Source organism: Nerophis lumbriciformis, linkage group LG25 (assembly GCF_033978685.3).
Source record: "Nerophis lumbriciformis linkage group LG25, RoL_Nlum_v2.1, whole genome shotgun sequence".
NCBI classification, from domain to species: domain Eukaryota; kingdom Metazoa; phylum Chordata; class Actinopteri; order Syngnathiformes; family Syngnathidae; genus Nerophis; species Nerophis lumbriciformis.
In genome coordinates this window covers 19,879,926-19,904,727 of record NC_084572.2, presented here as the reverse complement: position 1 = coordinate 19,904,727, position 24,802 = coordinate 19,879,926, and the positions used below count along the sequence as shown (strand labels likewise).

Genomic DNA, 24,802 nt, shown 5'->3' with positions numbered 1-24,802 from the left:
CTGAAGATGAAGTTCAGAGAAATGTGCAATCCGCAAACTAACAAAACAATGAAAAAGCACAAGTTCCCTTCGAGAATTCAAAAGCATAGAATCATTCATCAGTGATTTGAAGATTAAAGCTAAAACATGTCAATTTGGAGATCTAACTGACGAACTCATATGTGACAAAATTGTGTGTGGCATCACAAACGACTCTCTGAGAAAGACATTACTGAGGGACAGTGAATTGACTCTTGCCAAGGCAATCTCAATCTGCCGTATTCACGAAATGACAGAGGAAAATATCAAGACATTGGCTACACAAGTTACCAATGTTGATGAGATTAAACCCACCCAATACAAGCAATTTAAAGACAAATTCCAGAAAATTGCCCAGACTATCACAAAGTGTAACAATTGTGGAGGGAGTCACACAGCAAACAGGGAAATGTGTCCAGCGTTCAGACAACAATGTCACAGCTGCAAGAAACAAAATCACTACAAAATATGCTGCAAGTCAAAGCTACAGAGCCAGTCCAAGTTTGTCATGTCTGGGATCATGTTTTGTTTAAGTTATGTTCTGCTTGGTTTTTGGACTCTTTTTAGTTCTTGCTTTTTCACTTCCTTGTCTTGTTTCTATGGTTACCCATTAGTTTCACCTGTACTCGTTTGGACTCACGCACCTGTCTCATTTGTTTGAATCACACCTGTCGCTAATCAAGACATCACTATTTAAGCCTGTAGTTGCCAGGCAGTCAGCCTGGCGACATCACTCTTGACACACTCCTGACACTCTGTTTCATGTTCATAGTCTATGCTGCCCTGTTCACGTCATCGCAAGTAAGTTTTGTTGATTAATGCCACAGTTAGTGTCTTTAGTTTTTTTGTCCATAGTTCTGCCTTTGTGCGAGTTTTTGTTTTTATAGCCAAGTTTTGTACTTCCGCCCTTGTGCGCGCCTTTTGTTTATTCCTTTTTTGAGTGTTAAAATTAAATATGTATTCACCTTCACGCCGTGTCCGGTCCAAATCCTTTGCACCTCGGGAAAACAATCCACGCCAAAGTCCTAGTCTTGACAAAGTTTAACACAAACAAGCGCTATGGACAGTCTGTGCATGATGTGACAATGGATCAACACAGCCAAAGTGAAAATGACACATTCTATGTGGATGGCTTGGAAATTGAAAATTGCGTTAACACTGTAAATCCACAACAAAGAGACCAAGATGAAGGATTTGTCCATCCATCCATCTTCTTCCGCTTATCAGAGGTCGGGTCGCGGGGGCAGCAGCCTAAGCAGGGAAGCCCAGACTTCCCTCTCCCCAGCCACTTCGTCCAGCTCTTCCCGGGGGATCCCGAGGCGTTCCCAGGCCAGCCGGGAGACATAGTCTTCCCAACGTGTCCTGGGTCTTCCCTGTGGCCTCCTACCGGTCGGACGTGCCCTAAACACCTCCCTAGGGAGGTGTTTGAGGATTTATCACAGTGTGCATAAATGATGTGCCAACCGAAATGAAAGTGGAGACAAGTGCTAAATGCAATGTAATGTCACTGAATACTTTTAATAGAGTAAACAGCGGTGTGAAACTCGCCAAATAACACAAAAGCACACATTTGGTTGCTTACGGAGGAGCCAAAATCGAGACACAAGTTGAAGCTACACTGACATGTTTTTTAAAGGGACAGCACCACTTACTGCCATTTTTCATAATGGATAAAAATGTGACATCACTGTTGGGCTTCCGTGCATGCCTGCATATGGGGCTAGTCGAGTTGAGTCCCAATGTGCACCATGTCACCACAGAGAACAATTGAGAGTTCAGCGCACAGATCCTCACACAATACCAATATATTTTCAGTGAAAAGTTCGGAGAACTACCAGTTGTTTACACAATGACAGTGGACCCCAATGTGCCGCCTGTTGTTAGGTCGGCCCACCGCATCCCTGTAGCGATGCAAGATTGTGTGAAAACCGAACTTGAACGCATGGAACGCATAGGCGTTATTACTTCAGTCACCGAACCAACAGATTGGGTGTCATCCATGGTCGCTGCGCACAAGAAAGGCAAATCAGAAATCAGATTGTGCATCAACCCCAAATAGCACTGAAACGGCCCCACCACCCCATGAGAAGTGTGGAGGAGGTAACAGCACAAATGTCAGGTGTGACAGTGTTTTCAGTGCTAGACGCAAAAAATTCATTCTGGCAGATCCGCCTGGACAAAAAGTCGTCAATGAAAACAACATTCAGTACTCCTTTTGGACATTACAGATTCCCTCACATGCCTTTCGGCATTACCTCTGCAAGCGAAGTATTCCAGCGCACAATGGATCAGCTCTTTGCTGGATATCCATGCTCAGTCATTGTCGATGACATCATCATCGGAGGCCGTGATGTGGCGGAGCACGACACCAACCTAAAAAAAGTGCTTGAACGTGTGAAGGAAATAAACCTCAAACTGAACCTGCAGAAATGCAAGTTTCGACATGACCAAGTATGCTACGTTGGTCATTGTAGAAGTTGTCCTCTAGTGGGTTCCTCAGACCACCACACACTGCCAGGAGAGCCCGGAATTCTGGGTATAACACTGTTTTATTTTCATCCAATGGTGCAAAGTCTTTTGCTTTTCGGCACTGTGTCTTTTCTGCCTCTGTGTCTCTGAGCAGTACCCCCAACTACAACTACCCGCTTCCTCACGGCTGCTGCTAATAAAGGCGACAGGTGATTAGAAAACAAGGCCCACCTGGGCCATCTACACACCTGTCGTTGTCTTCGAGGTCGGTCCTGACACACCCCGTTCCGCGGCAGGCCCGTAGGCCACGCCCCCTTCCACAGTCATATCTTCACAAGTAAAGGATTGAAAGCTGACCCCTCCAAAACTGCTGCTATAACAGACATGTCAGTACCCACAGATGTCACTTTACTTCAATGTTTCCTAGGAATGGTCAACTATCTTGGCAAGTACATTCCAAACTTCAGTGACATCGCAACGCCACTGAGGAAGCTGACTCACAAAGATACCACATGGTGCTGGTTTCAGCAACACCAAGATGCTTTCGACCGCCTGAAAGCATGTCTCTCCTTTCCAACAGTATTGGCCTACTATGATGTCAAAGAGCCAGTCACGCTGAACTGTGACGCGTCATGATTTGGACTAGGAGCTGCTTGCATGCAAAATGGAAGGCCAGTAGCTTTTTCATCCCGCACCCTTACAGAAACAGAAACTCGATCCGCTCAAATTGAGAAGGTGCTTCTATCTGTTGTGTTTGAGTGCACCAAGTTCAGAGACTATGTGTATGGCAAGCCCGCCATAGTAGAAACTGACCACCAACAGTTGGTGACTATCTTGAAGAAACCAATTCACAATGCCCCTGCCCGTCTTCAGTGGATGCTGCTACGCCTGCAAAGTTATGACATAAGCTTAGTCTACAAAAAAGGAAAGCACATGTACTTAGCTGACACTCTTTCAAGAGCCCCTAATGCAACAGACAGTGAGAGCCCATCTGATAGTGTTTTTTTCAACGTCATGTCGGTGAGCTACATTTCTACAGCCCGTCTGGAAGAGCTCAAGAAACACACGAAGGAGGATGAAGTATTGCAGACTCTCAATGCAGTTATCCAGCGTGGATGGCCTGCCAGACAGACTCAGCTTCAGCCTGCCATTGAAGTTTTCTTCCCCTACAGAGACGAACTCACTGTGAAAGATGGAATTGTCATGAAAGGGCAGAAAGCAGTCATTCCCCGGTCACTACAAAAAGAGTATATTAACATTGTACACAAAAGTCACCCAGGCATTGAAGCGACCAAACGCAGAGCAAGAGGTATCATCTTTTTGCCATAAATGTCACGAGACATCACTGAAGAACTACTTTCTTGCAGTGTGCAACAGCACAAAACCACATCAGCAGAAATAACCGCTTCATCTCCATCCAGTTCCAGACCTTCCGTGGTCCACAGTTGCTACAGACATTTTTGAATGGCATGGACAACACTACCAGGTGCTAGTGGATTCCTATTCTGGATGGTTTGAGATTGACCTTCTACGAAACATCACAGCATCAGCTGTAATTTCCAAATTGAAAAGACATTTTTCAGTGCATGGTACACCACACACACTGCTATCTGACAATGCAAGACAGTACAAATGTGAGCAATTCAGGAAGTTTGATCAGGAGTGGGACTTCATCCACACCACCAGCAGCCCAGAGTTTCCCCAGTCGAACGGACTCGCGGAAAGAGCTGTCACGAGTGCCAAGCAACTGATGGAGAATTCCCACCGGGACAAAACTGATGTCTTCCTAAACCTCCTTAACCTCAGAAACATTCCCTGAGATGCAGACCTTGGTTCCCCTGCCGAACATTTAATGTCAAGACAAACGCGTGCAGCTATTCCAGTGTGTACCAGACTACTACAGCCAACAGCAAAAGACTCAAGACAAGTACACGCTCAACTGGTCGACAAGAGAACTACTGAGAAACGTCACTACGACAAGTCAAGTCACCCACTGAGTCCCTTGGCAGAAGGGCAAGTGATCCGTATGCAGACTCCTGCTGGGCATGACCGACTTGGAATAGTGGAAATGTCGTGCAAAGAGCCACGTTCCTACATCATCCAATCCGATGGGAGAAGATACAGGAGGAATCGTCGCCACATCCTCCCGGTTCAAGAACGACCACCAACACGGTTCCAGATCGGCGAAGCAGACTTTCAGGATGGTAGACATACCATGGTGGACATAGTCCCTCCCACACCACTGAGAGAAGAGACAGTGATCAGGCAAACGGAAAGTGCATCACCAATTCGACTCAGATTCACGAGACAGACTGACACAGCTTACACAACACGTGCAGGTCGAGTTTGTAGACCCAATCCAAAGTATGTGCAGTAAGAAAAGAAACATGCATGTGTGATTTATTTTGAGAGAGATAGTATTTTTTCCAGCTGTTCTGTGATGTGTTTAGATATTTCATACAAATAGTGAATTGTTTAAACTCACCCTACACAGTTAAGAGATTTGATCTCAGTTACATATAGATATTAATTTCACTTATCTTCTTTTGTTTTTTTAAGAAGGACTCTTAACTAAAGGGGAAGGATGTAGATCATTTGGTAAAATTACTGTTTTGTTGTTGTAGTTTTTGAACACACCACCAGGGTGTGCACATCAGGGAATCAGTTATTACCACTCTCTCATGCAGTGCGTATGTACGATTGCTGTCCTCCAAAGTCTTAATTAAAGCCACGTTCTTCATGCAGCTCGGCATGGTTCTTCCTACGGGTAACCCCAAACAACAACAGACACAACCAGTGACGTGCGGTGAGGTTCATGGCTGGTGAGGCACTGACTTCATCACAGTCAGATTTACAAACATATGAACCCTAAAGAGTATCTTATTCACCATTTGATTGGCAGCAGTTAACGGGTTATGTTTAAAAGCTCAAACCAGCATTCTTCCCTGCTTGGCACTCAGCATCAAAGGTTGGAATTGGGGGTTAAATCACCAAAAATTATTCCCGGGCGCAGCGCTGCTGCTGCCCACTGCTCCCCTCACCTCCCAGGGGGTGATCAAGGGGATGGGTCAAATGCAGAGGACAAATTTCACCACACCTAGTGTGTGTGTGTGACAATCATTGGTACTTTAACTTAACTTTAACTTTACACATACAAACTGTAGCACACAAAAAAGCACATTTAATTAAAAAAACGATATTATGGTCTTACCTTTACTTTTAAGTGCGGGAACAGAGGTGTTCGTTTTGGAGGAGTTGTGAATGAATGAAATATGAAATCCGTGCAGCAGTCTGCAGGTGTACCTAATGTTGTATCCCTGCAGTCGTTCACGGCTCCTCCGGCGCGAGCATTGTTGTTTTTGCACTTTTTGGCTTCTTGTTAAGTTTTTTTGGGTGGATTCGGTCTTGCACGTGGAGGGTTTGGGTGTGGCTTTGGTTGGTGTGGCGCTCCCGTCGGGGGGTGCATTCTGCGGCGGGGGTGCATTAACCGGCACCAGGAGGCGGGATTACTGTGAGCTTCACACAGTGCGTCTTCGCAGCAGTTTTATGATTGCTCAGCACAAGAAATACTTTATACACATACAGTTATTGACAAAATACACCTGCCTCCAGTGACCGCACGTCACTGGACACAACAGCAGCGACTAGAATGGCTGAAGCTAGACTCAATCCTGGAACCCTCAAGTTGCTGGCACGGCCGCTCTATCAACCGAGCCAGGTCACCCCCAAGCACACAGCATTGTGTTTGCCTGCACACATGCCGTCATTTATTGATCATTAGGTGTGTGAGCTCCACCCACACCCAGAGTCAGACCAATAGTCAGCCAGACCATACAATGACAAAGTTAAACACCCCCAATTCTTCTTTGTTTGACAGAATCCAACACAGCGCATTAGACATTTTTCCATATCCAGTTACTTGCTGTATATTTATATCCCAAAAATAAGGTTACAAATGTGTCCATTCTCAATTTAGTTACAGACTTGGTGAAAATGTCAGTTACCATATCTGCAGTTAGACAGTAATGAAGACTTACAGTACTGTGCCATCCCTAAGTGCAATTAAGGCAACATTATATCTAATGTCAATATTTTTACATCTTTATCACGAGCGCAATAGCACCTTGATTGTCCTTAAAAATTGTTACCGTTGCCCATTCAATCAATCAATCAATCAATCTTTATTTATATAGCCCTAAATCACAAGTGTCTCAAAGGGCTGCACAAGCCACAACGACATCCTCGGTACAAAGCCCACATACGGGCAAGGAAAAACTCACCCCAGTGGGACGTCGATGTGAATGACTATGAGAAACCTTGGAGAGGACCACATATGTGGGTAACCCCCCCCCTCTAGGGGAGACCGAAAGCAATGGATGTCGAGTGGGTCTGACATAATATTGTGAGAGTCCAGTCCATAGTGGATCCAACATAATAGTAAGAGTCCAGTCCATAGTGGGGCCAGCAGGACACCATCCCGAGCAGAGACGGGTCAGCAGCACAGAGATGTTCCCAGCCGATGCACAGGCGAGCGGTCCACCCCGGGTCCCGACTCTGGACAGCCAGCACTTCATCCATGGCCACCGGACCTGTGCCCCCCCCCCCCCCTCAAGGAAAAGGGGAGCAGAGGAGAAAAGAAAAGAAACGGCAGATCAACTGGTCTAACAGGGGGGCTATTTAAAGGCTAGAGTATACAAATGAGTTTTAAGATCGGACTTAAATGCTTCTACTGAGGTAGCATCTCTAATTGTTACCGGGAGGGCATTCCATAGTACTGGAGCCCGAATAGAAAACGCTCTATAGCCCGCAGACTTTTTTTGGGCTTTGGGAATCACTAATAAGCCGGAGTTCTTTGAATGCAGATTTCTTGCCGGGACATATGGGACAATGCAATCGACAAGATAGGACGGAGCTAGACCGTGTAGTATTTTATACGTAAGTAGTAAAACCTTAAAGTCACATCTTAAGTGCACAGGAAGCCAGTGCAGGTGAGCCAGTATAGGCGTAATATGATCAAACTTTCTTGTTCTTGTCAAAAGTCTAGCAGCCGCATTTTGTACCAACTGTAATTTTTTAATGCTAGACATAGGGAGACCCGAAAATAATACGTTACAGTAGTCGAGACGAGACGTAACGAACGCATGAATAATGATCTCAGCGTCGCTAGTAGATAAAATAGAACGAATTTTAGCGATATTACGGAGATGAAAGAAGGCCGTTTTAGTAACACTCTTAATGTGTGATTCAAACGAGAGAGTTGGGTCGAAGATAATACCCAGATTCTTTACTGATTCGCCTTGTGTAATTGTTTGGTTGTCAAATGTTAAGGTGGTATTATTAAATAAATGTCGGTGTTTAGCAGGACCGATAATCAGCATTTCCGTTTTCTTGGCGTTGAGTTGCAAGAAGTTAGCGGACATCCATTGTTTAATTTCATTAAGACACGCCTCCAGCTGACTACAATCCGGCGTGTTGGTCAGCTTTAGGGGCATGTAGAGTTGGGTGTCATCAGCATAACAATGAAAGCTAACACCGTATTTGCGTATGATGTGCAGGGCCAAGAACCGAACCCTGAGGGACTCCGCACGTTACCTTAACATAGTCCGAGGTCACATTATTATGGGAGACGCATTGCATCCTGTCAGTAAGATAAGAGTTAAACCACGACAAAGCTAAGTCTGACATACCAATACGTGTTTTGATACGCTGTAATAAAATATTATGATCGACGGTATCGAAAGCAGCGCTAAGATCAAGAAGCAGCAACATAGATGACGCATCAGAATCCATCGTTAGCAGTAGATCATTAGTCATTTTTGCGAGGGCTGTCTCCGTAGAGTGATTTGCCCTGAAACCGGATTGAAAAGGTTCACAGAGATTGTTAGACACTAAGTGTTCATTTAGCTGCTGTGCGACAATTTTTTCGAGGATTTTCGAACTAAAGGGAAGGTGGGACACCGGTCGGTAGTTTACCATGAGGTCAGGATCAAGGTTAGGTCTTTTGAGCAGAGGATGAATAACCACTTTCTTGAATGCTAGGGGAACAGTGCCAGAGGAAAGTGATAAGTTTATAATATTTAGCACTGATGGACCTAATAATACAAAAAGCTCCTTGATAAGTTTCCCAGGAAGTGGGTCAAGTAAACATGTTGTTTGTTTTATCCCACTTACACGCTGTAATAGTTCCTCTAATGTTATTTCATCAAAAAGAGAGAGACTATTTTGTATTTCAGTATCCGTTGTAGATACAGTTGTATCTCTGTTCATAGAACCCAGTTGTAGCTGGGATGCGTTGTCTTTAATCTCCTTTCTAATGAGTTCAATTTTCTTATTAAAGAAATTCATAAAGTCATCTGCCGAGTGGGTGCAGCTATTGGGAGGAGTCCCTTGTTGGGTTAGCGATGCTACTGTACTAAACAAAAATTTAGGGTCGTTTTTGTTGAGGCGGATGAGATTTGAGTAATATTTAGCTTTAGCTAAGGTAAGCATGCGTTTATACGATATTAAACTATCACTCCATGCTTGATGGAAAACCTCAAGCTTGGTCGCGCGCCATTTGCGTTCCAACTTTCTACATGATAATTTATGAGCTCTGGTTTCCTCTGTAAACCATGGGGTGCGCCTTTTAGGGGCCCTTTTTTGTTTTAGCGGTGCTATACTATCAATGGTTTTGCGCAGGGCATTGTCAAAGTTGTTAGTGAGGTTATCAATAGAGCCGACATAATTTGGGAATGGTGCCATTACCGAAGGCAGTAGGTCAGCAAGAGTCATCGTTGTGGCAACATTAATGTTGCGGCTGCTATAGCAGTTATTATTATTAGTTTGTTGACAATGAGTCAGAACTTCGAATTTTATAAGGTAATGATCGGACATTACTTTAGTATACGGGAGTACCATAACTTTGGAGGTGGTGACACCCCTGACCAGCACTAGATCTATCGTATTGCCGTTGCGATGCGTAGGTTCATTTATTATTTGTGTAAGACCACAGCTATCAATTATAGTCTGGAGCGCCACGCACTGAGGGTCCGATGGGGTATTCATATGGATATTAAAGTCCCCCATTATGATTATATTGTCTGCGTGCGTCACTAGATCAGCAACGAACTCTGAGAATTCATTAATAAAGTCCGAGTAGGGCCCTGGGGGGCGGTAGATAACAGCCATATCGAGAGGCAGCGGTGCGACAGACCTCATAGTAAGCACCTCAAACGATTTGTATTTATTATTTAGGTTAGGGGTAAGGTTAAAGTTTTCATTGTATATTAGTGCGACCCCCCCCCCACCCCTTTTAAGGGGACGGGCAATATGCGCATTTGTATAGTTAGGAGGAGATGCCTCATTTAGGGCAAAAAATTCGTCTGGTTTGAGCCAGGTTTCGCTAAGACCAATGACGTTAAGATTGTTGTCTCTAGTGACCTCATTAACTAATAACGTTTTGGGAGACAATGATCTTATGTTTAAAAAGCCCATATTATAAGTATTGGGCTGTTTTGACGAGTTTTTGTTTAAATTATCCGTAGTAGAAATATTAATAATGTTGCGTTTATTATACGTAGTGCACTTTAAATAGTTTCGGCCATATCTAGGAATTGATACGACGGGAATTTTCAGATTGTTTGCTTGATGCTGCGATCGACTGAACGCATCATGATTTGCCACCTCAGTAGAATGCATATCTACCCCGGACACATTCACAACAGAAAACACATTATGTGAGTTGTGTGTTATTCTAAGAAAATTGCTATGCGTACAGGAATTATCCAGCCTGGTGCTGGCTAGTTCTAGCTTAACTGACTCCTCACCCGGACTAGCAGGCTCTGTAATTGCCTGTGACCGGGCTTGCTCTAGTGTAGTTAGTCAAATGTGACTTAAACAGTAGTCTATGTTCTTAGACAGGATGATGGCGCCTTCCTGGTTAGGGTGAAGGCCGTCCCTCATCAGCAAGCCTGGTTTGCCCCAGAAAGAGGGCCAATTATCAATAAACGTTAGTCCCTGTTGTCTACAGAAGCTAGCCAGCCACTTGTTAAGCGAGACTAATCTGCTATATCTCTCATCATTGCCTCTCGCAGGCAGGGGGCCAGAGACAATTACTCGATGCCTGGACATCTTTCTAGCGAGATCACAAGTCCTGGCTATGTTTCTCTTTGTAATCTCTGACTGTCTCATCCTAGTGTCATTGGAGCCAACGTGTACAACTATATTCGCATAACTAGTGGTGCGATTAGCCTGTTGTACGTGTTTACTAGGCCTGTTGCGAGTTAGCTCCCTAAGATTAGCCTCAATGTCAGGTGCTCGGGCCCCCGGGTGCACTTAATTGTGGCTGGTTTGCTAAGCTTTATGTTTTGGGTGATGGAGTCCCTTATGACTAAGGTGTGGTGCCCGGTAGACTGGGGTGTAGGACTAGCTTAAGAGCTAAATCTATTATGCGTCTCAACCGGTACACCGTAGCTTGTAGGCCGCTTAGGACTACTACAGGCTGGGCTAGTTGGCTCGCTACAGCTAACGCTAGCAGATGTGTCCGCAACATCTAAAGTTACGAGATTACTCTGCTCTAACTGGCGGACACGGCCCTCTAGCAGAGCCAGCCTCTCCGTGAGTAAGGTGCAAGACGCGCAGGAAGCCATACTCACGGTGTTTTCTGTCACAGAGTGAAGTTCCTGCTGTCTTCCGAGAAGTCCTGGTCACGGTGTGCAGGAGTAGACTCCTTCTGACCGGCGCCCGGCGACGCCTTTCTCCGCGCTAGCTTCATTAGCTTAGCAGCTAGCTAGCTGCGGGAGGGGTGGAGAGACAGAGATCGGGTGATTTGCAAGTTAAATAGTACTACTAAATGTTCATTGTCCTTTTCATTTAGTAGATGTAGCAGATACATGCTTTCCTGGTTAGTTGTTGATAACGCCAAGTATTTAGCTTCACAATAGGATAAAGCTTTGATTTCCAGAAAATTATGGACACGCTGTTCGACAAACAAACAGTAACCAGTCACACTTCTTCTGTCACACTGGTCTGCTGCCCAGTTGGCGTCAATATATGCCACAGGTTTCAGATCACCATTTTTCTTGTAACATAATTCCTGGTCTACAGTAAACTTTAAGTACCTCAATACATTTCTATTTGCTACTTAATGCTGTTCTTTCAGTTCAGATGGATGTTGTGACAATTTACTAACAATGCAGCTTAAAATTGGGCAGAGTACACTTCATTATGTAGATTTAACTACCAGCTACTTCCTGATACCTCTATGAATCACCTTCATTGTCAAATTTCACTTTGTTTTAGACTTAGACAAACTTTATTGATCCACAATGGAAATTCTTCAACACAGTAACTCAGTTACAAAGGATGGAAAGGGTAAGGATGGATTTCACATGGATTTACTCTTAGTTAACAGTGAGTCATGTCAAATTGTTCCACATTTTTTGCAATGTAAAGTGTCTCTTCTGATTCATTTTAATCTCAATCCCTGCCTCAAGATCTTTAATTTTGAATTTAGCTGCTAACATTTCCTTCACACTTTTAAGTGTTTCACCATCACCCACTGCAAAAAGAATGTCATCAACCTGTCGGATCAATTAAACCTTGTAAATAAATGTGAACAATAAAACCGGTATAATCACTTTTGTTACATATGTGGCCTTAGAAATTGTCTCAACAGGATTATATTTAAAGGAGAACTGCACATTTTGGGGGATTTTGCCTACTATCCTTATGACAGACAAGACGACCATTTTTTTTTTTTTTTTTTTTTTTTGCATTCTAACATGCATTCAAATTGGCTCGTTCTTGGTGGCTAGCAATGCAGCTAATGGGGGCAATCAATTCTACCTCTAAATCACTGAAACAATGCATAAAAAAACTGTCACCAATACTTAATTTACGTTCCGTAACCTGTATAATAACCAAGATGCAGTGACGTTATTGTAAGAGCGAACACTGAGGAACTCTTTTTCTATTTTAGTAACACATATCCGTGCTTCCGTATTAGCCGTAAAATCTAATCACGGAAGAGATAAGCGAGCTTCTACGTCAGCACGAAACGTGTTTGAGTTTGTAATGCACAACACAATGCGATAAAACACCAATTGGTATTGACTGTAAAACGTGAACAATAATATTAGAATATCTGTAAAGTATTAGCCCACATTTCAGCATGACATGCTGCATGTATCATCATACCTGCCAACTACTCCGGTTTTCCCGTAATTAGTACGGTTTTCATCAACCTATTCCGGGTTACGGTTGCAGTGATAAAAAATACGGTTTTTCATTAATTAAAAAAAAAATTTTTTTTTTAAGTTTTATTCACGAAATCGCGTAACAACAATGACAATCGACACTGCTTCCCGTAACTTCCTATCGAGCCATTCCGAATGCCATGTGTAACACGGGTGGGAAATAAGCCATATTTCCTCTCATGACATCTCATATTACCTGCACCGTTTCCACGTTTAATCTCGCGAGTTTAACACACGCGCTCACGTGACCCGCTGCAGCCAATCACGCTCTATAAAATCCAGCATTCCGAGATGGCTGCCAGGTGCGGTGGCTAAGCCTGGGGACATATGAAGCCGGTATGTTTTAAAGTTGTCGTTTGCTTGCATATTGTAAAAACAACCGTCCAACATTTTACAACTAATTGTAAACTTGTAGGTGCCGAACATCAGGGACGTGTTGCGACGAGAGAGTGTGTCGATGATAAGATATTAAGCCGAGTTGGTAAGTGAATTTGTTTGCTAATAGTAGCGACTAGCCGTACCCATGTATTTCCTATGGGCGGTTAGCATCGGGTTTTAATCCCGTTTCCTCCAATGTTTCTGATCCGATTGAATTTATATTTATGTTGAGTCTTTATTTTGAGTATTTACATATGGTAACTGAGTGTTGTGGCGTTTTAAGGCCATTTGCACTTTTTATGCTATGGTAAAGACAATGAATGAATACTGCCGCTGGTGTGCGGTTACACCCGTCATAGTGACGTCACTGTTATTGTTAATGTTACTCCCGTCATAGTGACAACACTGTGTACTGTCGTGTTTATTTCATACATGCATGTGATTGTTTAAATATTGTTAATGTTAGCAGTATTATAGCTAATAATGATAATAATAAGTGTAACTTATTTATTGAAGGTCGAACGATAGATGACTTAATGTTGATGTTATGTGCGCACATTGATTGAACTTCGGGTCCTGTGCTTACGCAGGCCAGGTCCCTAAGTCTTGGATGGCGAGCTGTAGATAGGCCTCGAGCCTGAGCCCAAGGATCTCCACCTCTCAACCCCTGAACTCCACCTGCTCTGGTCGGGCCGGTAGGCGGCTTATAGCCGAACCCCTTGCCTCGCACCTCATTGCTCTGCGGCCCTTTGCACTACCTCATACACACCCTGCCCATACACTAAACTCTCACTACAAACTGCCATACCCACAACCCCAAACCGTGTGGCTGTATGAACTCTGAATGCGCATATGGACTGCGATCAGTCTCATATGACCTTTTAAGAACTTTTGATACTACCTGTTATGAATTACCTGAACCATTGCTGTTTTTTTCTTTTGTTTTGAATGGCCATTCCTATCAATGTATGTCCACTATTTGTTGCACTGTACATATTTAAATAACACCAGTATAATTTAAAGCATTTAATTGTGTCTGTCCTACTCTCTCCGAGTCGTAATCTAGACTTCTGATTAGCCCAAATATTGAGAATGTCTACTATAATAGCTAACGTACCTGTTACACATGCGCAAGGCTATTTATAGCACCGCTGCCACGCACGAGGCACCAGTTGCCATTGTTTCCAAACGAGCGAACGATCATGTAATCAGCCGGAGAAAAATCGCATACGAGTCTTAAACCGAAAAGAAAACTGCAGTCATTCCGTGAAGAATATTCAAAAGCCTATCCGGGAATAATTATCCGTTCCAAAAAGGTTGAAAACTACGCGAATTGCACCTTGTGCAGACAAGATTTTTCGATCGGACACGGAGGAATTAGCGATGTAAAAGACCACGTTGGGACAAAAAAACACAAGTCTAATGCCGTTGCTAGCGATACAAGTGGAAAACTTTCAACGTTTTTTGTCGCCCAAACAGATTCTTTGGATGTAATAAATGCCGAAGTTTTATTTACGGAGGCAATAATTGAGCAAACAAAAAGGTAATGACACCAATGTTATCTATTGGAATTGTTTAGGACTGTTATACTGTTAAAAGTATTTATACTATTTATGCTTTCAAGTCCAAGTTGAAGAAATCTTGTTAAATGTTGACAGCATAACTACCAAAATACAGAAGTATGTCCTTAATATTTTTGCAGTGCTATTTCTGTTGAAAAGTTAAAATGATTACATTACAGATGTGATGTGCCACTTTTCAAGTGTCTGATGGCTTAAATTAATTTTCATGAATTTTTCATATTTTGAATTCTTTTGAAAGGCTTACAAAAAAACTACATTTGAATTGTAATTCCATGCTATTGACAGGACTATTAATTTTAATGAAGTTAGCTTACCATGTTTACAGTATGATAATTGTGATAGAAATATGAATTTTAGCCACAGAATATTTTTTACAATTGAACAAGGCAGTAGATTATACAAGCTTGGACAGAAAGTTAATAATGACACCAATTTTTTTTTTTTATGGAATTGTTTAGTACTGTTTTACCATTTGTTTACTGTAAAAAGTGTTTATACTGTTTATACTTTCAATTAACAAATTGAAGTCTTGTGAAAGGTTGACAGGATAACTGGCATTAACTGTCAAAATCATTTCAAACTATTGAAGTTAGCTTACAGAATAAACATGTCAACCAACCCATATGATTTTTGCTGTAATATTTTTGTTTTGAAAAGTCACTGTGACTGATAGAAAAGTGATGGTTTTAGCAACATTTTAACCTGTCTGAATGCTAATAATCATTTTGCGTCGGGGGGCGAAGGAACCCCCCACCAGGACTTTGTCCTGGACCTACCGTGGCCTGCGGCCCTTGGACCCTGGCTACTAGGTTTTTCTGATTTCAAAAGTTGGCAGGTATGTATCATGATCAATATAAAGTGTGACTCACTCCATGGACAGTGGTGCGTTTAGTCCAGATGGCCTGGGACGTTTTTTCTGGTTTATTTGGGTAAGCACTCCATTTATGTGGAAATAGCTTGTCTTCAAATTTCACATTCGCAGCTTCGAGTCACTTTCACCTCACTCTCTCAGCCTCCGTCTGCTCCAACTGTTCACCCTCTTCTTCATGCTTGCTTCTAGGAGGAGTAGTCCATCCTCCGTTCATTCAGGTTCAAAAATATAAGGTTGTGATTCCTCATTCGTCCTGAAATAGTGGTCTTTGTTGTTTGTGACCAAGTCTGCCATGATTAGAAACACACAAGCGTTTTGCATCCGGAAGTAGGAACACACTGGGAGTCGGACGTGCGCTGCTATGGAAACAAAAACCAATGCGTAAGAAGTCAGTCCCGATTGATTAAAATGATCAAAATACGGTAAATATTGAACATCTTACATATTGTTATGAACATATCTGTTACTACATTATATATATATATATATACTTGCAGTGTGTATATAAAACATAATGGAGGTTTTCGAAGTTGTCTTAGAGGGCTTTGAAGGCTACAATGGTGACTCCCATTAGCCGCATCTTTCAAGCGTTTTTTTATCACCTGTAAAATCCTAATTTAAAAAAATACATATGTTCTTGTCTTTCATAATGATTGTGAATGACAGTCAAAATTCTAACCCATTTATCTCTTCATGCTCCCTAGCCCATTGTTCTGGTTTTGGTGAGCTCATGGCTTCCTTCAGTATTTGGGGTACATCACATACAACTCTATAACAATAATCAATATTTGTGCCTGATCTTCATCACATTTGACTTCACACTCAGTCTGTATAAAAAACCTTTAGATAACGTGTACACTGATCAACTTCACTTTTTAAGTTTGTATCATCAGGGTCACAAGTCACCCTTCTTACATCTTGTAGGATTACTTTGGTCATGGTTGATTTTGGACATAAGAGTCTCATCTCGCTTCCTATGTTCAAGCTGATCATACTTTCATCTGTCTGAGTGTAACACTCTATGGTGCTCTTTGTAATGAACTTTACAGTACCAGCTTGTTTCGGGGTATTCTCCCGGTGTCTGGATAGAAAAATGATATGCAGGAGAACTGTTCTTGTCACAAGCAACAAAGATCCCTTTTTTTTTACGTGTATCCAACTGTTTCTTGTCGTATTTTATATTAACACTCTGAACCAAATTATTTTGGAAAGGTCAGTAATGAGTAAGATGGTGTCTACCTCATGCGTTTGTGGTAACATCTACAGTATTTCTTATAACAGCAGCGGTTAGGACTGCGGATGTCCACAATTCTTTCGGTACCGTATTTTCCGGACTATAGGGCGCACCGGCATATGAGCCGCACCTACTACATTTTGATAGTTACTAGGGTTGTACGGTAAACCGGTATTAGTATAGTACCGGGATACTAATGAATCATATTTGGTACTATAATTCTGAAAAATACCGGTACGTCATCCAAAACCAATGTAAAGTATCAAACACAGAAGAATAAGTGATTATTACATTTTAATAGAAGTGTAGATAGAACATGTTAAAAGAGAAAGTAAGCATATATTAACAGTAAATGAACAAGTAGATTAATAATTCATTTTCTACAACTTGTCCTTAATAATTTTGACAAAATAATAGAATGGAAAACGACACACTATGTTACTGCATACGTCAGCAGCTAAATTAGAAGCCTTTGTTTGCTTACTTACTAATAAAAGACAAGTTGTCTTGTATGTTCACTATTTTATTTAAGAACACACTTGCAATACGAGGCAGCACGGTGGTAGAGGGGTTAGTGCGTCTGCCTCACAATACGAAGGTGAGTAGTCTTGGGTTCAATCCCGGGCTCGGAATCTTTCTGTGTGGAGTTTGCATGTTCTCCCCGTGACTGCGTGGGTCCCCTCCGGGTACTCCGGCTTCCTCCCACCTCCAAAGACATATACCTGGGGATTGGTTGATTGGCAACACTAAATTGGCCCTAGTGTGTGAATGTGAGTGTGAATGTTGTCTGTCTATCTGTGTTGGCCCTGCGATGAGGTGGCGACTTGTCCATGGTGTACCCCGCCTTCCGCCCGATTGTAGCTGAGTTAGGCTCCAGCGCCCCCGCGACCCCAAAGGGAATAAGCGGTAGAAAATGGATGGATGGCCTTGCAATAAGAAACATATGTTTAATGTATAGTAAGATTTTTTTGTTGAAATAAAGCCAATAATTAAATTTTTTGTGGGCCCCTTTTATTCATAAAAGTACCAAAAAGTATCAAAATAATTTTGGTACCGATACCGGCACCAAAATATTGGTATCGGGACAACACTAATAGTTACACAGAAAGACATAGTAAGTGTTTATTTACATACCTTAATTGTTTTCAAACGGTGATTGCAACACCCCAGTAAAACAGCTGCTCAAGCAAAACAGAAAAGTCATTGATGTGATGACTTATCCTCTTCCTGTGTTCTGAAACCACTGAAGTTGAATTCTTCAGTGTTGGTTAAGAGCCCCAGAAGTACTCGGTCACACGCCTTTTCAGTCTCTCTGTCCGTTTCGCTCCCAATGTCACTTTCATCTCGAGGCAAAGTTACCTCAGAAGTTGTGCTGTTCTCTTCGTGCAGCAGTCCAGCCTTTCAAAACCTGTTGGTGGTCGTGGATTCTTTCACACTGCTCCACGCTGTTAGGATCCACTGGCAGATGTCAGAAAAGGATGCTCTTTTGCATGCGGACATTGTTTGTGAATTATTTCTTGCGGTCAGTCATCGAAGCCTTTGACGTGTTTGCGTTTGTAAAGCACAACACAATGCGATAAAACACCGATTGGTATTGACTGAAAAACATGAACAATCATATTAGAGTATCTGTAAAGTATTAGCCCACATTTCAGCATGACATTCTGCATGTATCATGATCAATATAAAGTGTGACTGTGCGTTTAGTCCAGCTGGCTGGGGACGTTTATTCTGGTTTATTTGGGTGAGCACTCCATTTATGTGGAAAGAGCTTGTCTTCAAATTTGACATTTGCAGCTTCGAATCGCTTTCACCTCACTCTCGGAGTGTAAGAAAAGGATGCTCTTTGCATGCGGACAGTTTTTGTGAATCATTTTTGCAGTCGGTCATCGAAGCCTCCGAAATAAATTTGGAGTTCCACTTTAAATGATGTTGAGTGGCTGCAAAAACTTAGTTGTACCTCCAGTTTGAATTGTGTTTGTTCTCTTGATGGCTGCTTTCACAGAAACTGTTAAATGGGCCATCATACTGTCCAAAAACAACTTTTTTTCTCGTGAAAAATCCTCTCTGGTGCTTGCCATAGCACTGCGTCAGCCACTCAATTATTAGGCTTCCCATCATCCACATTTTTTGCAAACTTTTACAACTATGTCTTTCGGGAGTTCTTTTGGCATAGTCATCCGCTTAAAAATCACCATCAGTGGAAGCTTTTGTTCGGATTTGATGCATCTTCAAACGCACGTGAAATGCGCCCTGTCTTGGCCAGTTGTTTGTTTGATGTACTTATCTTGTTAACAGTCCTAGTTAGCGGCAGGTCAACCGTCAAGGGTACTTCATCCATATTTATGATGTCGTCTGGTTCAATGGAATTCTTGGCTATTTTTGTTTCAATGATTTTGTTGAAGTTTGCAACTTTATCTTCGTAGCCGGGAGGCAGTAGCTGACAGAGAGTCGTTCGCATCCTGACAAACAAGCCTTTTCGTCCATGAATCTGAAACACAATGACGGTCATACTTGCCAACCTTGAGACCTCCGATTTCCGGAGGTGGGTGGGTGTGTGTGGGGGCGTGGTTAAGAGGGGAGGAGTATATTTACAGCTAAAATTCACCAAGTCAAGTATTTCATATATATATATATATATATATATATATATATATATATATATATATATATATATATATATATATATATATATATATATGAAATACTTGACTTTCAGTGAATTCTAGCTATATATATATATATATATATATATATATATATTTATTTTATTATATATATATACATATACATATATATATATATATATATATATATATATATAAATAAGAGAAACTCTTGAATTTCAGTGTTCATTTATTTACACATATACACACACATAACACTCATCTAGTCATTGTTGAGTTAAGGGTTTAATTGTCCATCCTTGTTCTACTCTCTGTCACTATTTTTCTAACTATGCTGAACACCCTCTCTGATGATGCATTCTGCTTTGTCTCCTTGTGTGCGCAGTTGTGCACTGCACTCTCTAAAAGCCGTAGATGTTATTGTCACATATGCATGTATTGCAGTATTGTCCTGTTTAAGAGTGTCACAACATTGCTGTTTACGGCAGACGAACTGCTTTACGGTAGACGAAAACGTGACTGCTGTTGTTGTGTGTTGTTACCACGCTGGGAGGACGTTAATGAAACTGCCTAACAATAAACCCACATAAGAAACCAAGAACTCGCCCTCGATCATTCTACAGTTATAACGTGATTGGGTAGGCACGCCGTTTGTATTGTGGGAAAGTGGAGGTGAAAACAGGTCCGCATGGAGCTGGAGGGGGCGTGGCCTCCAGTTCCGCCTGTATTTTGGGAGATTTTCGGGAGAAAATTTGTCCCGGGAGGTTTTCGGGAGAGGCGCTGAATTTCGGGAGTTTCCCGGAAAATCCGGGAGGGTTGGCAAGTATGATGACGGTCCACCTTTAAATTTGTCAATATCCATTTTGCTGGCTTTCAGTTGGATCTTCAAACCTCGGCCGTCTGCTCGGTGTGTGTTCACCCAGTCCTCAAGAACATTTTCAAGTTCAGGCCATCTGCTTTTATTTCCTCTGAAAGCTTTTGTTGTCTTTTGGCATTGAATCAGTTCTTTACTTTGCCGTCTCCAACGTCTCACCATTAGTTCATTATCGCCAAGCTTACGTGCAGAAGCTCTATTTCCTTCTTGCATCGACAGATTGATGGCTTTCAACTTGAAAGCTGCACCATATGTTTTTCTTTGTGTGCTTTCCATGATGAGGGTGTGAAAAATATTCTCCGTGTCGTGCCTGTCGAATTGCGTTTTGCGTTGAGTCCATCAAAACTCAAGTATATACAGCTGCGGCCGCACAGAAGTACTCTACTCAGTGGCCTTGTGAAATCGGTAGGTTGTGAGTTCAAACCCCGGCCGAGTCATACCAAATACTACAAAAATGGGACCCATTACCTCCCTGCTTTGCACTCAGCATCAAGGGTTGGAATTGGGGGTTATTTCACCAAGAAATTATTCCCGGGCACGGCACCGCTGCTGTCCACTGCTCCCCTCACCTCCGAGGGGGTGAACAAAGGGATGGGTAATGCAGAGGACAAATTGCACCACACCTAGTGTGTGTGTGTGACAACCATTGGTACTTTAACTTTTAACTTTTAACTTTAACTTAGCCTACTGTAGGTCTAAGTCGCGGCAACTTTAGGTCAAAGTTGCACCCACTCTAAGTCGCGTCAACTTAGAGATGTGCCCACAGAGGTGACGACAACAAAAGTGAAATGTGTCTTAAACTAAAGTGAAGCTGAAGGGACAACATGGAAAACAGAAATAAAATAATATATAAATACTGCTGAAAATAAGTTAAGGTTACCAGTAGGGTTAGGTTTGGGTTTTGGGTAGTATTAGGGCTGGGCTCAGCAACCCGCGGTGTGGCTCCCTGGAGCATTTTTAAAAAAGGATTGAAAATGGAAAAATATAATCAATGCTAACATGCTTTTTAGGCTAGCTGTATGTACATATTGCATCATTATGCCTCATTTGTAGGTATATTTGAGCTCATTTAATATCCTTTACATGTATCCTTTTTGTATACAATTTAGTTGTGCATGTCTCATGACACATTGACTCTAGTAATATTGGCTGCATTTCAGATAGTTGTTTGTGTGCCATGTTGTTCCAGACCACAGCAAACATTAGCAACATTTCTGTCAACGAAGATTTGCTTCAGCCTGCGACACATAGTCATTTTGATAGTAGGCTAATATAGACACTTACGTCATGTGTTGCTTTCATTATAAGACCTATATACGGCTTCTCATTTTTTGCAGCTCCAGACATATTTTTTTTTGTATTTTTGGTATAATATGGCTCTTTCAACGTTTTGGGTTGCCGACCCCTGGGTTAGGGTTTGGGTTGGGTTTAGGGTTGTATATATAATTAGCCGAAACAACTGGAATAATAATAACCAATTTTTCTTCTTGGCATTGACCTCTTGTGTGCGTCTCGATTTTTGGACTTCCTACATGCACAGCAATCAACCAGCTGTAGCCATTTATTAATAATTAGGAACACCGGTGTGTTAGTTTCACCCACACCAAGTCATAACAATAGTCAGCAAGAACATACAATGACAAAGTTCAACAGAATCCATGTTTAGGCAGACTGTGCACTTGACAAACACTAACCTCCATGGAGGCCGACCATTCTGGGGCCAGCACTCTAGCCGGCAGCTCTGCACCCTTCTCAGGCCACCTCTGTGACTGCCTCAGGAATATGCGGCCACCTCAAACTACGAAACTAACTTCAAAATACGGAGCCGAACCGTTCCCAATTAACTTCTCCGTATCAGATCTCTAAATAGATCGCTACTTGTCGTCCAAAAGCTGTGTGAAAAACACTGTGCTACTACTGTCAATGCTAGGAAGTTGTGGTCGTGAGCATTGTTCTTTGTTGGTAAGTTAATGATAACTTCCATCCATCCATCCATTTTCTACCGCTGGTCCCTTTCGGGGTCGCGGGGGGTGCTGGAGCCTATCTCAGCTGCATTCGGTCGGTAGGGAGGGTACACCCTTGACAAGTCGCCACCTCATCACAGGGCCAACACAGATAGACAGATAACATTCACACTCACATTCACACGCTAGGGCCAATTTAGTGTTGCCAATAAACCTATCCCCAGGTGCATGTATTTGGAAGTGGGAGGAAGCCATACAAACTCCACACAGAAAGATCCCGAGCCCAGGATCGAACCCAGGACCTTCGTAGTGTGAGCCACACGCACTAACTTGACAGCTTCTAATAATGTAGTTTGAGCACCAGTGTTGCAATAATAACTGATACATCTTTGTGTGTGCTTTCTTTCACTTGAAAACATTGTATATCAACTTTGGTACATTGTTGTGTTTTTGTGCTTTTTCTTATTTGATTTCGTTTTTTAATTTACTCTCAATGGTAATAATATGTTAAGCTAATCTCTAGTGATTAGTTTAACATATTATTAACTTGACAAGACTCTGCAGCATCGCGTGGACATCGGGGGCGGTACCTCTGGATTGGCAGACCGGGGTGGTGGTTCCTCTTTAAAAAGGGGAACCGGAGGGTGTGTTCTAACTATCGTGGGGTCACACTCCTCAGTCTTCCCGGTAAGGTCTATTCAGGTGTACTGGAGAGGAGGCTACGCCGGATAGTCGAACCTCGGATTCAGGAGGAACAGTGTGGTTTTCGTCCTGGTCGTGGAACTGTGGACCAGCTCTATACTCTCGGCAGGGTCCTTGATGGTGCATGGTAGTTTGCCCAACCAGTCTACATGTGCTTTGTGGACTTGGAGAAGGCATTCGACCGTGTCCCTCGGGAAGTCCTGTGGGGAGTGCTCAGAGAGTATGGGGTATCAGACTGTCTGATTGTGGCGGTCTGTTCCCTGTATGATCAGTGTCAGAGCTTGGTCCGCATTGCCGGCAGTAAGTCGGACTCATTTCCCAGTGAGGGTTGGACTCCGCCAAGGCTGCCTTTTGTCACCGATTCTGTTCATAACTTTTATGGACAGAATTTCTCGGCGCAGTCAAGGCGTTGAGGGGATCCGGTTTGGTGGCTGCAGGATTAGGTCTCTGCTTTTTGCAGATGATGTGGTCCTGATGGCTTCATCTGGCAAAGATCTTCAGCTCTCACTGGATCGGTTCGCAGCTGAGTGTGAAGCGACTGGGATGAGAATCAGCACCTCCAAGTCCGAGGCCATGGTTCTTGCCTGGAAAAGGGTGGAGTGCCATCTCCGGGTTGGGGAGGAGATCCTGCCCCAAGTGGAGGAGTTCAAGTACCTCTGAGTCTTGTTCACGAGTGAGGGAAGAGTGGATTGTGAGATCGACAGGCGGATCGGTGCGGCGTCTTCAGTAATGCGGACGCTGATCCGTTGTGATGAAGAAGGAGCTGAGCCGTAAGGAAAAGCTCTCAATTTACAGGTCGATCTGCGTTCCCATCCTCACCTATGGTCATGAGCTTTGGGTTATGACCGAAAGGACAAGATCACGGGTACAAGCGGCCGAAATGAGTTTCCTCCGCCGGGTGGCGGGGCTCTCCTTTAGAGATAGGGTGAGAAGCTCTGTCATCCGGGGGGAGCTCAAAGTAAAGCCGCTGCTCCTCCACATCGAGAGGAGCCAGATGAGGTGGTTCGGGCATTTAGTCAGGATGCCACCCGAACGCCTCCCTAGGAAGGTGTTTAGGGCACGTCCGACCGTTAGGAGGTCACGGGGAAGACCCAGGACACGTTGGGAAGACTATGTCTCCCGGCTGGCCTGGGAACGCCTCGGGATCCCCCGGAAAGAGCTGGACGAAGTGGCTGGGGAGAGGGAAGTCTGGGCTTCCCTGCTTAGGCTGCTGCCCCCGCGACCCGACCTCGGATAAGCGGAAGAGGATGGATGGATGGATGGATAATCTCTAGTGTATTTGTTTTTTCACTGCATGTGCTTTAAAACTGACAGGGTAAAACAATTGTAAAGAAAATTGTGATACTAATCAAGATCGGATGATATAAAAAAAATAATCATGATACTTTTAGTAGATGGCAGTCACACATTACAGATACGTAAGCACTGAAGTTGATGCCTGTTCAATAAATGATGCTACCAATTACCGGTAAGCAAGCCACATCAAAATGTTTTATTTTATAACTATAGATTCAAATGAAAGAAAAACATTTCAAATCTTTACAAAAGCCCAGGCAATGATCATATCCCCCACCCCACACACACCGCCGGCCCTGGAGACAACGGACGACTAACAGCATTTGACATGATTAACAGAGATGCTGTCATAATATTAGGTCACAGTACACACAGAAACTGTGGATACACGTGCATAAACATTTTGGCCAGAGTGTCAATGAGACAAAGTTATAAGCGATGATGACTTTCTGCCCTTTGGCAAATAAACACTTGTGTCAGAAACTCTTCTCAACTGCATGTAAAGTTGAAAATTGATTGCCAAAATGTGTTCAGAGGCAAGCTGTCAGGAG

The 24,802-nt window shown here is 42.9% G+C and overlaps 1 protein-coding gene and 1 long non-coding RNA gene across 9 annotated transcripts in view; both read left to right on the top strand.

Annotated features, from left to right (window-relative positions):
* Positions 1-24,802, top strand: part of LOC133622010 (uncharacterized) — a 187,655-nt gene that overhangs the window by 76,122 nt on the left and 86,731 nt on the right. The gene's annotated exons all lie outside the window — the stretch shown is intronic.
* LOC133622009 (uncharacterized) lies at positions 12,672-14,125 on the top strand. The gene is made up of 2 exons (XR_009817734.2): positions 12,672-13,203; positions 13,691-14,125. It is a non-coding gene; the product is annotated as an uncharacterized lncRNA (long non-coding RNA).